Consider the following 12914-nt stretch of genomic DNA (forward strand, 5'->3'; position numbering starts at 1 on the left):
TCTCAACCTTTGAGGCTCTACTTCACAAAATTTAGGTGTGCAGAAAATTCCCAGCCTGCATCACGTGTGAATGAATACCTAGAGAGAAGGTCCGTTCTGAGGCTACTAGCTGTCCACTGTGCATGGGGACAGGAGGGCTGGCTGCTCCTATCCTCATTCTAGAGGCAGCGTGCACTCCAGGGGCATATGATTAGCATCCTGGCATCTCCATTTATATTCACACAGCTTTCTTTTTCCTAAACCTTGTCTTCAGTGCCCACCTCATGCATTTATTTAATCAGCAGAGAAGCAATCATAAGTGGGGATGTTCTGATTAATCTAGGCCGAGCAGAGCCTGCCCTAATCACCATCAATTATGGAACCTAAACAAAAACAGGAGCAAGGCAAACAGAGGTACACCTTCAAAATATTAAGAAAACATCCAATTAGGCTCTTGACAGGCATCCTCAAACTACGGCCCACGGGCCACATAAGGTCCGCCGAGGACATTTATCCAGCCCGCCGGGTGTTTTTGCCCTGTTTGTTTTTGTACTTCAAAATAAGATATGTACAGTATGCATAGGAATTTGTTCATAGTTTTTTTTTAAACTATAGTCCGGCCCTCCAATGGGTCTGAGGGACAGTGGACTGGCCCCCTGTTTAAGAAGCTTGAGGACCCCTGGTTATATATATAGAGAGAGCTGTAGGTGTGTTGTTGCTGGTAGACCTTGTAGAGTCAGTTCTCATGCACAAAGACCTACGTACAACACAACCAAAGTCTGCCAACCTCACACCCTTCCTACATTTGATTGACAATGGTCCTGATTCCGCTCACAGTCATTCCTACATTGGAATCCATTGTTTGAGCCGCTGCGTCCATCCTCCTCTTTGAGGGTTTTCTTCCTTTTTGATGTCCCACTTCTTTGCCAAGCATGATGTCCTTTTCCAGTGATTGGTTGCTCCGGGTAACATGTCCAACGTACGCGAGACAAAGTCTCAGCATTTTCATTCCTAAGGAGAATTCTGACTGTGCTTCTTGCAAAACAGATGTTTTGTTGTTCTTACACACACACACACACACACACCTCACTTCCACCGAGTCAATCCCAACTCATAGATAAGCCCTATCTAGGATTTCCAAGACTGTAAACCGTTATGGAGCAGACAGCCTCATATTTCTCCCATGGTGAGTTTTGAACCACTGACCTGGTGGATAGAAGCCCCATGCCTTGCCCACAGTGGCACCAGGGCTCCTTTAATGAAACATGACAGTCTTGAAAGTAAAATGAGTTCTGTGAGAAGAAAGCAGAGCAAGGGGGAAATGAAGGAGCAGGAGAAGGAAACAGAGAAGGAAACAAGATCCAATGATATAGGGAGGGTAGAGAAGATGAGTAAATGAGAAGTAAATAAGCTGAAACAGGGAAATGATAGTGATGGCTATGAAATGAACTAGACGTCAAGAGGAAAACATCCAGGCAGTGAACACAGACGAGTCTCTCCAAGGATCCAGACAGCAGGAGGGAAAAGAAGATGGCTTTTGAGAACAAAAAACTCCAGGAGTAACACACTCAGAAACTATAGATTGCATCAGTCTATTCAGGGTGTTCTCAAAATCATTTAAAATAAAAGATGGCTGAACGTGCATGTTGCCTCAAGACACTCACGGAAGCAACTTGTTACCAAGACAGCTGCAGAGTCGTTTAAATATATGCCCAGACCTAATCGCAGAAAAACAGTACAGCAGCCTTCCTGGGTCTTCAAAAAAAAATCTATAATAATAATCCATTTGACTTTAAATGCCGCCATCCATCGGAAATCCAATAAAATTAGAGGTTATAGTTAACTAAATTTAACTGATTGTACTGGAAGGCTATGGAATTAAAAATCCAATCAGCATATATTTTCCTATAAGTGTGAGCATTTCAATGATGCAACTTTCTCGTTTCCAATATCAAAATAGAAGAAAATTCCTTATAACTCTGAATTGTGGCCAGATTAATACATGCATGTGAAGTGTTGGTTTGGGGATGTTTATTTAAAATATATTCATGGGAAAATGTATGTGCACACAAACACTCACAGGGGGTCCCTCTGAAATATTCCCATCTTATTCCCCCACCATCATGTTTCATAATTTGGAAGTGATTGTAGAAAAGTATTATTGCTACTTGGATCCCCGTTTATACATACATGGGTTTATTCAAAACAAGCAACATTTCTTTAACATGCATCTTGGATCTGTGGCTGGCTGCACACGAGTTTTCTTAGTTTTGCACTTGCCTTACCCTCACTAGAAAAAGACAAGCTAACAAACTCACTGCCATTGTGCTGACTTCCAACCCATGGTGACCCTACAGGAAAGGGAAGATGTGCCCCTGTAAGCTGCTGAGACTATAAATCTTTAAGAGAGTAGGAAGCCTCAACATTCTCTCAAGGAGCTGCTGGTGGTTTCTAACTGCCAACCTCACAATTAGCAACCGACTGTGTAATGCCACTGGGGTCCTGCAGTCTCATGGGTGTGCCTTCAAATCAAAGGTCCAATCGAAATGCAGCGTGTAAGGGTGTCTGCCAGGCTAGACAAATTGGAGGACAAGAAATGAGCTTAAAGGTGGTGACAGCAGTTTATGAATTCTAAGGAGATAATCTTGATACAGAGAAGCCCTGGTGGTAGAGTGGTTTACTTGTTGAGCTGCTAACTTCAAGGTCAGCCGTTCTAAGCCAACAGCCACTCCTCCGAAAAAGGATGAGGCTCTCTGATCTGCTAAAGCAGCTGTTTTCAACCCTGGGTCATGACCCCTTTGGGGGTTGAACGACCTTTTCACAGGGGTCGCCTAAAACCATCGAAAAACACATTTCAGATGGTCTTAGGAACCAAGACACCGCTCCTCTATCCATCTCCAGATGGATGCAGATACACTGATCTGGTGAGAAAGAAGCTATCTCAACCTTCACACTGACGTTGGGTCTTTACACATACTGTCGCAAAATGTAGCAATGTAGCTGACTGTTGTTATATTAAGGCTGTTACCCATGCTACACCATGCTTCCAGACAAAATTTCATTTATTTGTCATTAGAAATAAATATTTCACAATACATAATTACATATTGTTTTGTGATGAATCACTATGCTTTAATTATGCTCAATTTGTGACAATGAAAATGCATCGTGCATATCAGATATTACATGACCATTCATAACAGTAGAGAAATGACAGTTATGAAATAGAAACAAAAATAATGTTATGGTTGGGGGTCACCACAGCATGAGGAACTATATGAAAGGGTCGCGGCATTAGGAAAGTTGAGAACCACTGCTCTAAAGAGTTACACTCTTAGGGTTAGGGTGAAAAGAAAAAAAAAAGAGTTACACTCTTAGAAACACACAGGGGCAGTTGCGCCCTGTTCTGTAAGGGTCGCTCTGAGTCAGCATTGACTTGAAGGCAGCGAGTTTGGTTTGAGTGCTGGAAACTTGATAAGCACGCTCCAAGGACATAGGATGACCAAGGGGGAGGCAATAGTATTAGAAAGAATTCTTGAGAAAATGGAAAACCGCACTGTTGACAAAAATCCCGGAAATGTTTACCCACAATTTTCTTTTCCCCCCAACATGATTAGTCTTCAACGTAGCAGGGCTGTCTTATGAAATTTTCTTTGGGAAACCTTACTCCATCCACCCTACAGCCCTGATTTGCCCAGTCAGACTTCTTTTGTTCCTCAAACTCAAAGAACATTGTAAAGGAACATGATTTGATTCCCTAGGTGATGCCTTTGACATGCTGTAAATCAAAGAGCTCGGAATTCTTCAGGGAAGGGTTGGGGTGATGGAAACATTGTCTTCTAAAGTGTGTAGACCTGGATTGAGGGCATGTTAAGAAAAGATCACTTCACATTTTGAAATTTTTGTTGAATAAATGATTCTATGGTTCTGTAGCAATACTTTCTGATTTTTCTTAGTATAGAAAGAATTAGACGCATGTAGATTATAAGGGAAGGTTTTCTTATATGTTGTATATCACAAGAAACATTCTTAGTTGTTTCTATGATTCTGTAGCAATACTTTCTGACTTACCTAGTATAGGAAGATTTAGATGCATGTTGTATATCACAAGGGACTTTTTGATATTCTTTTTAATGAGAAGAAAAGCATCAAACCTTAATTGAGAACCTCTTCTGTGGTCTTGACCCAGTTTTAGCTACACAATTATATCTTACCTTCAAAATAGACTGCTACACTCTGCAGCAGTTCCTCCTTGAATTTTTGGTCATTACATATGAGTCTACAGTTAGGCAAGCTGTCATTATTAGAATGATGGTTCTTAAACCTGGATGTAACAGAGATAAGTATTTTTATCGGTTTTGTCGTCGAGGAATAAGTGAGAAATTTTTTAGAGAACAAAAACTTTTTTTACTGTGAAAATATTGTTTTTCCTTCATGAAATATTAATTTTAGATCAGGTGAAATGCAGCAGAAATATTTATGATAAAGCATGCCTCTGCTAGCTCCATTTGGGAGCCATGGTGAATTCCCAATGGATGACAAGAGTTTCCCAGGATTACGAGGAAATTCTATTTATTACTTTACATAGTTACAATTGTTTAAATTGTTTGTGCTGTCATAATGGTATTAATTATTTTTGGATTAAAACCCACACCAAATTCCACTCTGTTCAGAAAACAAGTTCCCCACTCCCCCCCTGTGTTAGACAGGGTTCTCTAGAGAGATAAAACCAAATTCCTGATAATTAAATATATTTATTTAATAAGATAATTAGATATATAACAAGAAATGAACTGTTAAATTATATACAGATAAATATAACAAATGAACAGTTAAATTATAAGCACTACAAATGGCTCAGGGTTGTGAGAGACTAGCAGTCCTTCTCCTCTCTCTCTGGTGCCAGATCCCCCTCTATTTATAGAGTGAGGCTATTCTCAGCACAGCAGCCAATCACAAGGCAGATCACCAACTGTCCACTAACCACCAGTCCCAACTGCCAGTCCCCAGCTCCAGAGATGCCTTAAAGGGACCTGAACTTACAGAGACACAGTCCACAGGGTAGGCGTCCCACAGGTAGTATAGTCTATAAATTGAGGCAAAGAACGAGCAAGGCAGCCGCACACTGGTCCGATGATCAAAGAGCAAGAGACAAGAAAGATGAGGCTCACTGAGCCATTATCTCTCCGCCCTTCAGTTAATCCCACTTGTATTTATCAGCCAGGCTGGCATAATAAACTATATCACCCCCCCATTCCTAATACATCCACTGTATTCCCAGGGGCCTCTGAACTAAGAGCTAAGCATGCTGAGTTTCGTGCCTAGATCTAATGCATGGTCTTTGGATAGCTTAACCATGCTTCCATCTGATGGACCTTGTTTCGTATTGTTGGTTTTCCAAAACGCTTTGAGGTCTCGTTTCCCACCCACAGATGTCATTAACTGCCTGTGCCAATCGTGAATCACAGAGACCCTATTAAACAGAGACATCAGGGCTCATACATTTCCAAGGCTGTGAGTTGGAATGGACTGGATGGCAATAAAAGTAAGAATGTAGACAGACTGCCTCATCTGTTTCCAAAGAGCAGGTTGGTGGGTTCGAACCACCATCTTGTAATTAATAGCTGAGCACTTACCCACTGCCCCACCAAATATCTTCACAGTGTATTTGATTAACCAAACAACTAAAACCACTGGGACCATCTGGGATGTCCACAATTATGGGATTCTTTAGCCATTGTGGCTGGTGGTGGAGGAAGAGAGCCTTCACTCTGAGGACTGTGCTATGTGTGCCTCTCCTTGACCCATTCCCTCGAAAGGAATAAAGGGAGACCGGTAGGGTGCCATTTGAGGTGGATCCATGTTTCTCAAACTTGAGTTCATTTTGGACCCCAAGCTGCTGTGTGAGGTTATTCTCAGAGCTCTGTAAATTATGGAGATTTTGCTAATGACATAGAAGCAAGGGTTCCCATTCCAAAATAAATGCAAATATATGTATTTTTGCTCCCTTGCATATGCTGTAGAACCCCGTATATAGTCAGTGTGTTAGACAGGGTTCTCTAAAGAAACAAAACTCAGGCACTTATGATTTTATATATAAAAGATAGGTTTACATAAGTGAGAACGAATGTAACAGCTAATTACATTCCCGCACACAGCCGCACAGAGGACTCGGTTCACCTCACCTTTCTGGAAACTGAAAGTCTTTCAACTCATGGAGGGGGCTTAGGCCCAAAGTAAAGAAAGCAGATTGCAGTCTTCCCTCAGGCAAAACAGGCAGAGTCTACCAGCAGACAGCAGACATCAGGGTGGGTCAGCAATAGTCAACAACAGTCAGTAGCTTGGGAGCTTTGTGAAGCAGGCCCCAGTGGGATATTGAAGTCAAGCAATGCAAGGGGGCAGTATCCACCAGCAGCATGGCTAAGCAGGAAGTACACACCAGCAGCATGGCTAAGCAGGTCTTGAAGGAGCCTCAAGCTCTAGTGACACAATCTACAGGTTGTCTTGGCCCACAGGTAGTGCAGCACACAGATTGAGGCCGAGAACTAGCTAAAACAGCAGCACATGGGTCCTGATCATTGGAGAGCAAGAGAGATGGGAGCGAATCTTGCAGAGCCATTTATCTCTTTGTCCCCCAAGCAAACTGTGACCTGATTAATCTCCACCGACATGTTCCTATTGACCAGGTTAGCACAATAAACCTAACTATCAAAGTCAGTCAGGTGCAGTTTTGGGGTGGTGCAGAGTTAAAGTGCTCAGTGGTTAGCAGAAAGATTGGAGGTTCTAGTCCATTTAAATGCACTTCAGAAGAAAAGTCTGACGATCTGCTTGCAAAAGAGCAGTCACTGACAAACCCCTGGAGCACAGTTGTTCTCTGACACTCACAGGGTTACATGAGTCGGAGAAGTTGAGGTGTTGGCAATGGATTCATAATGAACAGAATTCATTTTTTTCATATCTCTGGAAGCTAAAAGTCCAAATTATAGTCTCAGTCATATCAATTCCTTCCTCAGAATCAGTGTTGTTGTTAGGTACTGTTGATTCAGTTCTGACTCATAGCTACTATATAAATAACAGAAAGAAACACCGCCCCGTCCTGCACCATCCCCACAAATGTCCTATATTTGAGCCCATTGTTGGAGCCACTGTTGTCAATACATCTCATTGAAAGTCTTCCTTTTTTTCACTCCCTTTTGGCGTTACCAAGCATGAAGTCCTTTTCCAGAGAATGCTCTCTTTTGAGGAGCCCTGGAACCATAGTTGTTATGGGTTGGGTTCCTAATTGCAAGTTCAGGAGTTCTAAACTACCAGCTACTCTATTAAAGCATTAAAGTCTTGGAAACGCAGAGGGGCAATTCTACCCTGTCCTATAGGTAAACTACGAGTCGGCATCAACTTTGTGGCAAAGAGTTTGATTTTTGCTTTGGTTTCTCTTGATAACATGTCCAAAGTACTGGAGTTGAAGTCTTGCCATCCTTATTTGTAAGGGGCATTCTGGCTGGACTTTTTCCAAGCAGATTTGTTTGTTCTTTTGGTGTTTATGGTACTTTAAGCACCATAATTCAGATGCTTTGATTCTTCTTTGATTTTCCTTACTCGGTGTCTAACTTTCATATGCATATGAGGCCATTGAAAATACCTTGGCTTGAGTCAGACACACCTTAGTCCTCAAAGTGGCACCCTTGCTCAATAGTTTAAAGAGATCTAAACTGACTTACCCAGTGCAATGAGTTGTTTGGTCTCTTGACTTCTGCTTCCACGAGCACTCATTGTGAATTCAAGCAAAATGAAATCTTAGACAACTTCAATCTCTTCTCTGTTTAGCACACTCTTACCTATTGATCCAGTTGTGAGCCCTCTTGTTTTCTTTACATTGAATTGTCATGCAAAATGACAGCAATGTTTTCCATAGTCCTCTGTCTTAGTGACCAGGCTGGCATTAAGGGTTAGATTGGAATTAGCTTCTAACATTTAATTCAGTCAGTATCATCCCTAACTGGAGAAATGAACAGGAATAATGGTCAGAGGTCACTTCTTCTTTCCTCTCAGCCTGTGGGCTCCCTAACAGTCAAGGACTTTTGCGCACTTCCTTGTAGCTTTCTACACAGGTATCCTGATACCATGTCCCTCTAGATATGGCCCTTGAAGGCCCTGCTGCTATGTTGCCTGAGATCCCCAAGTGCTTCCGCCAGCAACCTCACAAGAGAGTCAACTCTGGGCTCATCAGTGTCGCATGGACCACGTGTTTTCAGTTCCACAAGCAGGACTAGTGGGCACCTGAGTGCCAATTCTTTTAGATGGTGTGTGTAACTCATGCTTTAGTTTCATGCTGGCACTAACCAGGAAGAGAAACCCAAATCATAATGCCCTGAGTCCGGTACAAATGAATTCAGAAGACACCAAGAAAGTTTCCCACTATGGGGTCACAGAGGCAAAGCAGAGAATGTTCAGTATTCTTCCATCTAGGGTGACCTCAATATGAACCCCCTGGAAAAAGACTTGTAGGAATGGGGACCTGCACAACCTGGAAGTCCTCCCCGTCCCTTTGATTACTAACTGCTTTGCTTTCTCTCTTGTTGGTGGGACTTGAGTCAGCCCTCAACTCATGGCCACACCATGAGTAATGGAATGAAAGACTGCCCCGGCCTGGGTCATTCCTTTAATAGGTTCAGAATCAAACCAATATATCAGTATCATAACGACACATTTTTCATTGGCTAATTTTTCAGAAATATCACCCAACGCATATTTCTTTTTCAGCTTATTCTGAAGCCTGTTAAGCTACTTAAAATTTTCTGTTCAGCTATTCCCTTTGTTTCTTCCTTTCATTTAGCTATCTACAGTCAAGAGCAAGTTTCAGAGTCTCCTCTGGTTTTTTTCTGGTCTTTTCTTTTTAACAACCTTTTTCATTCTTCATGTACAATGTTCTTGGTGTAATCCCCAAACTCGTGTGGTGATTAATCATTGGTGTTCAAAGCACCCAATGTGTTCTTGAGATGGTTTCTAAATTTGGTGGACTATACAAGTTCATGTTTTAGCTCTCATGGATTTGTTCTCATGTGCTCCACCTTCATTATGAACTGGCATATGAGAACTTGACAGTCTGTTCTTCAGTCATCGCTGGCCTTGTATTATTTGCTGATATTCAAGAGTTTTCATCATCTCGTCCCACAGTTGTAGTCAATGTGGTGCCAGTGTATTTCATCTGTTACAGCTGTTAAGGCCCACACATGCAGTGGTGATTTGAGTTCTTGAAAAAGAGGTATTGAATGAAGACATCATCATGTAATCTCTAGGTTGTTTCGATCTTCAAGGCCCTATTTCCCAACTGCTGATCCTTCCTGTTTCCAACTTTCGCATTCCAAATGTCAGTACTTAACAATGTTTTTTGACTGCATCTTTGATCAATTTCAGATTGAAAAAGTTAGTAAAAATCTTCAGTGTCCTCCTCTTTGACATTAGTGGTTGAAATGCAAATCTGACTAATAATCACTATTAACTGGTCTTCCTTGTAGGTTTATAGCTATTTACTACCACTGACAGTTTTGTAATTCAGGATAAATCATGAGATATTGTTTGTTTGTTTGTTTTAATCATTTTATTGGGGCTCGTACAATTCTTATCACAATCTACACATATATCCATTGTGTCAGGCACATTTGTATATTTGTTGCCATCATCATTCTCAAAACATTTGCTTTCCACTTGAGCCCTTGATATCAGATCCTCATTTCTCCCCCTCCCTCCCCACTCTCTCCTCCCTCATGAACTTTTGACAGCTTATAAATTATTATTATTTTGTCATATCTTACAATGCCATTGTTTTTAATGGTATGTGTGACACCATTTTTCTTCAATTTTCCATTCATGGAATATTAAGTCATATGATTAGTTGATTCCAAATGGCCAATACTAATCTATTTGAGTTCACTAATATATGATGTCTCTTTATGTGTTCCATCTTATTTTGGATGATTTCCAATTTTCCTAGATTTACACATTGTACACTCTACCTTCTGATTATTAATAGATATTTACAGCTATTTATGCTACTTTTGATTTATACCTTATTAATAAGTGAAGATCCCCCAAACTTTGTTCTATCTATGCAATTAAAACCAAGTCTAAGGAGGCAACCCTCCTCCATCATATGTTGAGTGCCGTGCATCTTTCAGGGTTTACCTTCTGGGCCTGTATTAGAAAATGTTACATTGCTACTCATAAAGTTTTCATTGGATAATTTTTCAGGAATGGACCACTTCTTCCTTCATCCAAATCTGAAAGTCTCACTGAGGCCTGTTCAATGATCCTTCAAGGGTTTGAAATACCGATTGGTAACATAGCTTCTAGTACCACAGCAGCCCAGTAGCTACAACAGAATGACAAACTGAGAAATTAGTCTCATGTAGGTGATATAGAGCAGTCTATTTAACATATGTTATCATTTCAGTTTGGTATGAACTAAAAATGATCCAGCTTCTGTGGCTCCAGAAAATCTGGCTTTTATGAGAACTTGAAATTCTGTTCTGAATTTCCCTTCTTTGATCAGGATTCCTCTATAGAATCCTGTATCAAAATATTAAATAGCATCAAGGCACCATCCAGTTTTTCTAGGCTCTTGGCAAAGGTTTCAATTGTTCATAGAAACCATTCGTTACACAATCCATGTTGTTGCTTTTGTTAGGTGCCATCGAGTCAGCTCCAACTCATAGTGACACTGTGCACAACAGAATGAAGCACTGCACAATCGTGTGCCATCCTCACAATTGTTCCTGTGCCTGCGCCCATGGCTGTAGCCCCTTGACCATATATGTCATTGAGGGCACTCCTCTTTTTCAATGACCTTCTGCTATACCAAGCGTTATGGTCCCTCCTGATAGTATGTTCAACGTATATAAGATGAAACATTGCAATCCATGCCTCTGAGGAATACTCTGGCCATACTTTTCCCAAGATAAATTGGTTTGTTCTTTGTATTAGTCCATGGTACTTTTGATATCTGTTGTGAGTATCATAAATCAAATGCATGAGCTCTTCTTCAGTGTTCTTTATTCTATATCCAATTTTCAAATGCATACGAGATAATAGAAAATACTATGGCTTGGGTCAAGTGCATCTTAACCCTCAAAGTAACATATTGGTTCTTCAATACTCAAAAAGGGTCTTGTGCAACAGATTTAACTACTGCAATGCTTACTTTGATCTCTTAACTGCTGCTTCTGTGAGCATTAATTGTGAATCCAAGCTTGCCTCCACTTATTATGATGTTACCTATTGATCCAGTTGTGAGGATTTTGATCTTTTCTATATTGTGTAGTAAGCAATCTATAGTAAAGACTTCAATCCTTGACCTACATCAGCAAGTGCTTCAAGTCCTCCTCATTTTCAACAAACAAGGTTGCATTATCTACTATGCCTGAAAAGCTTGCAACCACTTAAAAATCTCCAAATTACATAACAAACTAGGAGAGAGAACAAGCACAGCAAGCACCTTAGAGATGGACCATGAACTAGGAGCCTAAGCTATTGCCAACAGATCATCCGTAGACCTTAAATAAAAAATATGCCTTGAAATCTTCTTGGAACCAAACAACATTGTGGTTAGGTGCGACTGAGTTGGTTCCAACCCAGAGCAACACTATACACACCAGAATGAAATACCCCCTGGATCTGCACCATCTTCACAATTGTCACGTTTGAGCCATTGCCTCAAGCGCCTTCTTCTTTTTGCTTCCCCTCCACTTTATGCAGCACCATGCCCTTCTCCAGGAACTGATCTCTTCTGATAACATGCTCAAAGCACGTCAGACTAAGTCTGGCCAAACTTGCCTCTAAGGAGTGTTCTGGTTGTATTTCATCTAAGACGGGCCTGTTTACTCTTTTTGAAGATCGTGGTACTTTCAATAGTCTTCCCTAATATAATAGTTCAAATTCATTTATTTTTTCTTTGATCTTCCTTATTCAATGTCCAACTTTCACATACATATAAAGCAATTGAAAAAGCCATGGCTTGGGTTGGCATACCTTAGTTTTCAAAGTAAAATCCTTGCTTTTCAACACTTTAAAGAGGTCTAGTGTGGCAGTTTTGCCTAACACAGTGTGTGTTTTGATCTCTTGACGGCTGCTTCCATGAACATTGATTGTGAAGCTAAGAAGATGAAATCCTTGACAACATCAATCTCTTCTCTGCTTATCCTGCTGTTACCTATTGGTCCAGTTGTGAGGATTTGGGTTTTCTTTACATTGAGTTGGACTCTACTGAAGGCTACAATACTGTTCCTTCCACTTTGTTTCCAACTTTTGATTCCAGTCACCAACAATTACAATGCATCCTGATTGCTCTTTAATCAATTTCCGACTGAAGCCGTTGGTAAAATCATTCAATATTGACATCACTACTTTTAGTGGATTGGTGTCTAATTGTGAATAACAGTTTTATTGATTGGAATTCTTTGAAGGCAGATAGACATTATCCTCTCACAGCCAGCATTATACTTCAAAGAAGCTTTTGGAATGTCCTTTTTTGGCAATGAATGTGATGCCATTCTTGATTTTCTCATTCCTGGGATAGTAAATCAGGTGATTCTTTGATTCAAAATGGCCTATATCAGTCCATTTCAGCTCACTTAAGCCTAGAATATAAATCTGTATGTGTTGCATTTTATCTTTAATGACTTCCAATTCTCCTCTGTTCCTACTTTGTAAATCCAAATATTAGATTTTCACAGCCACTTCTTCTCATGTTGAGTGGTGCTCCATCAGCAAATGAAGGTCCCAAAAGCTTTGCTCCCACCGGCTTCCCTCCATCCTCGTCATTGTGGTGAATTCGATTGTGAGAAGGCATCTTTTCCTGTTATATTTTGAGTACCTTCTGACCTGAGGGGCTTCACTTCTGGCACTGTCGCTGACAATGTGCTTCTCTTCATCCGGCTTTC

The sequence above is a fragment of the Echinops telfairi genome, unplaced genomic scaffold (assembly GCF_000313985.2).
Source record: "Echinops telfairi isolate 266 unplaced genomic scaffold, ASM31398v2 ScPeMD7_7468;HRSCAF=8506_2, whole genome shotgun sequence".
NCBI lineage: Eukaryota > Metazoa > Chordata > Mammalia > Afrosoricida > Tenrecidae > Echinops > Echinops telfairi.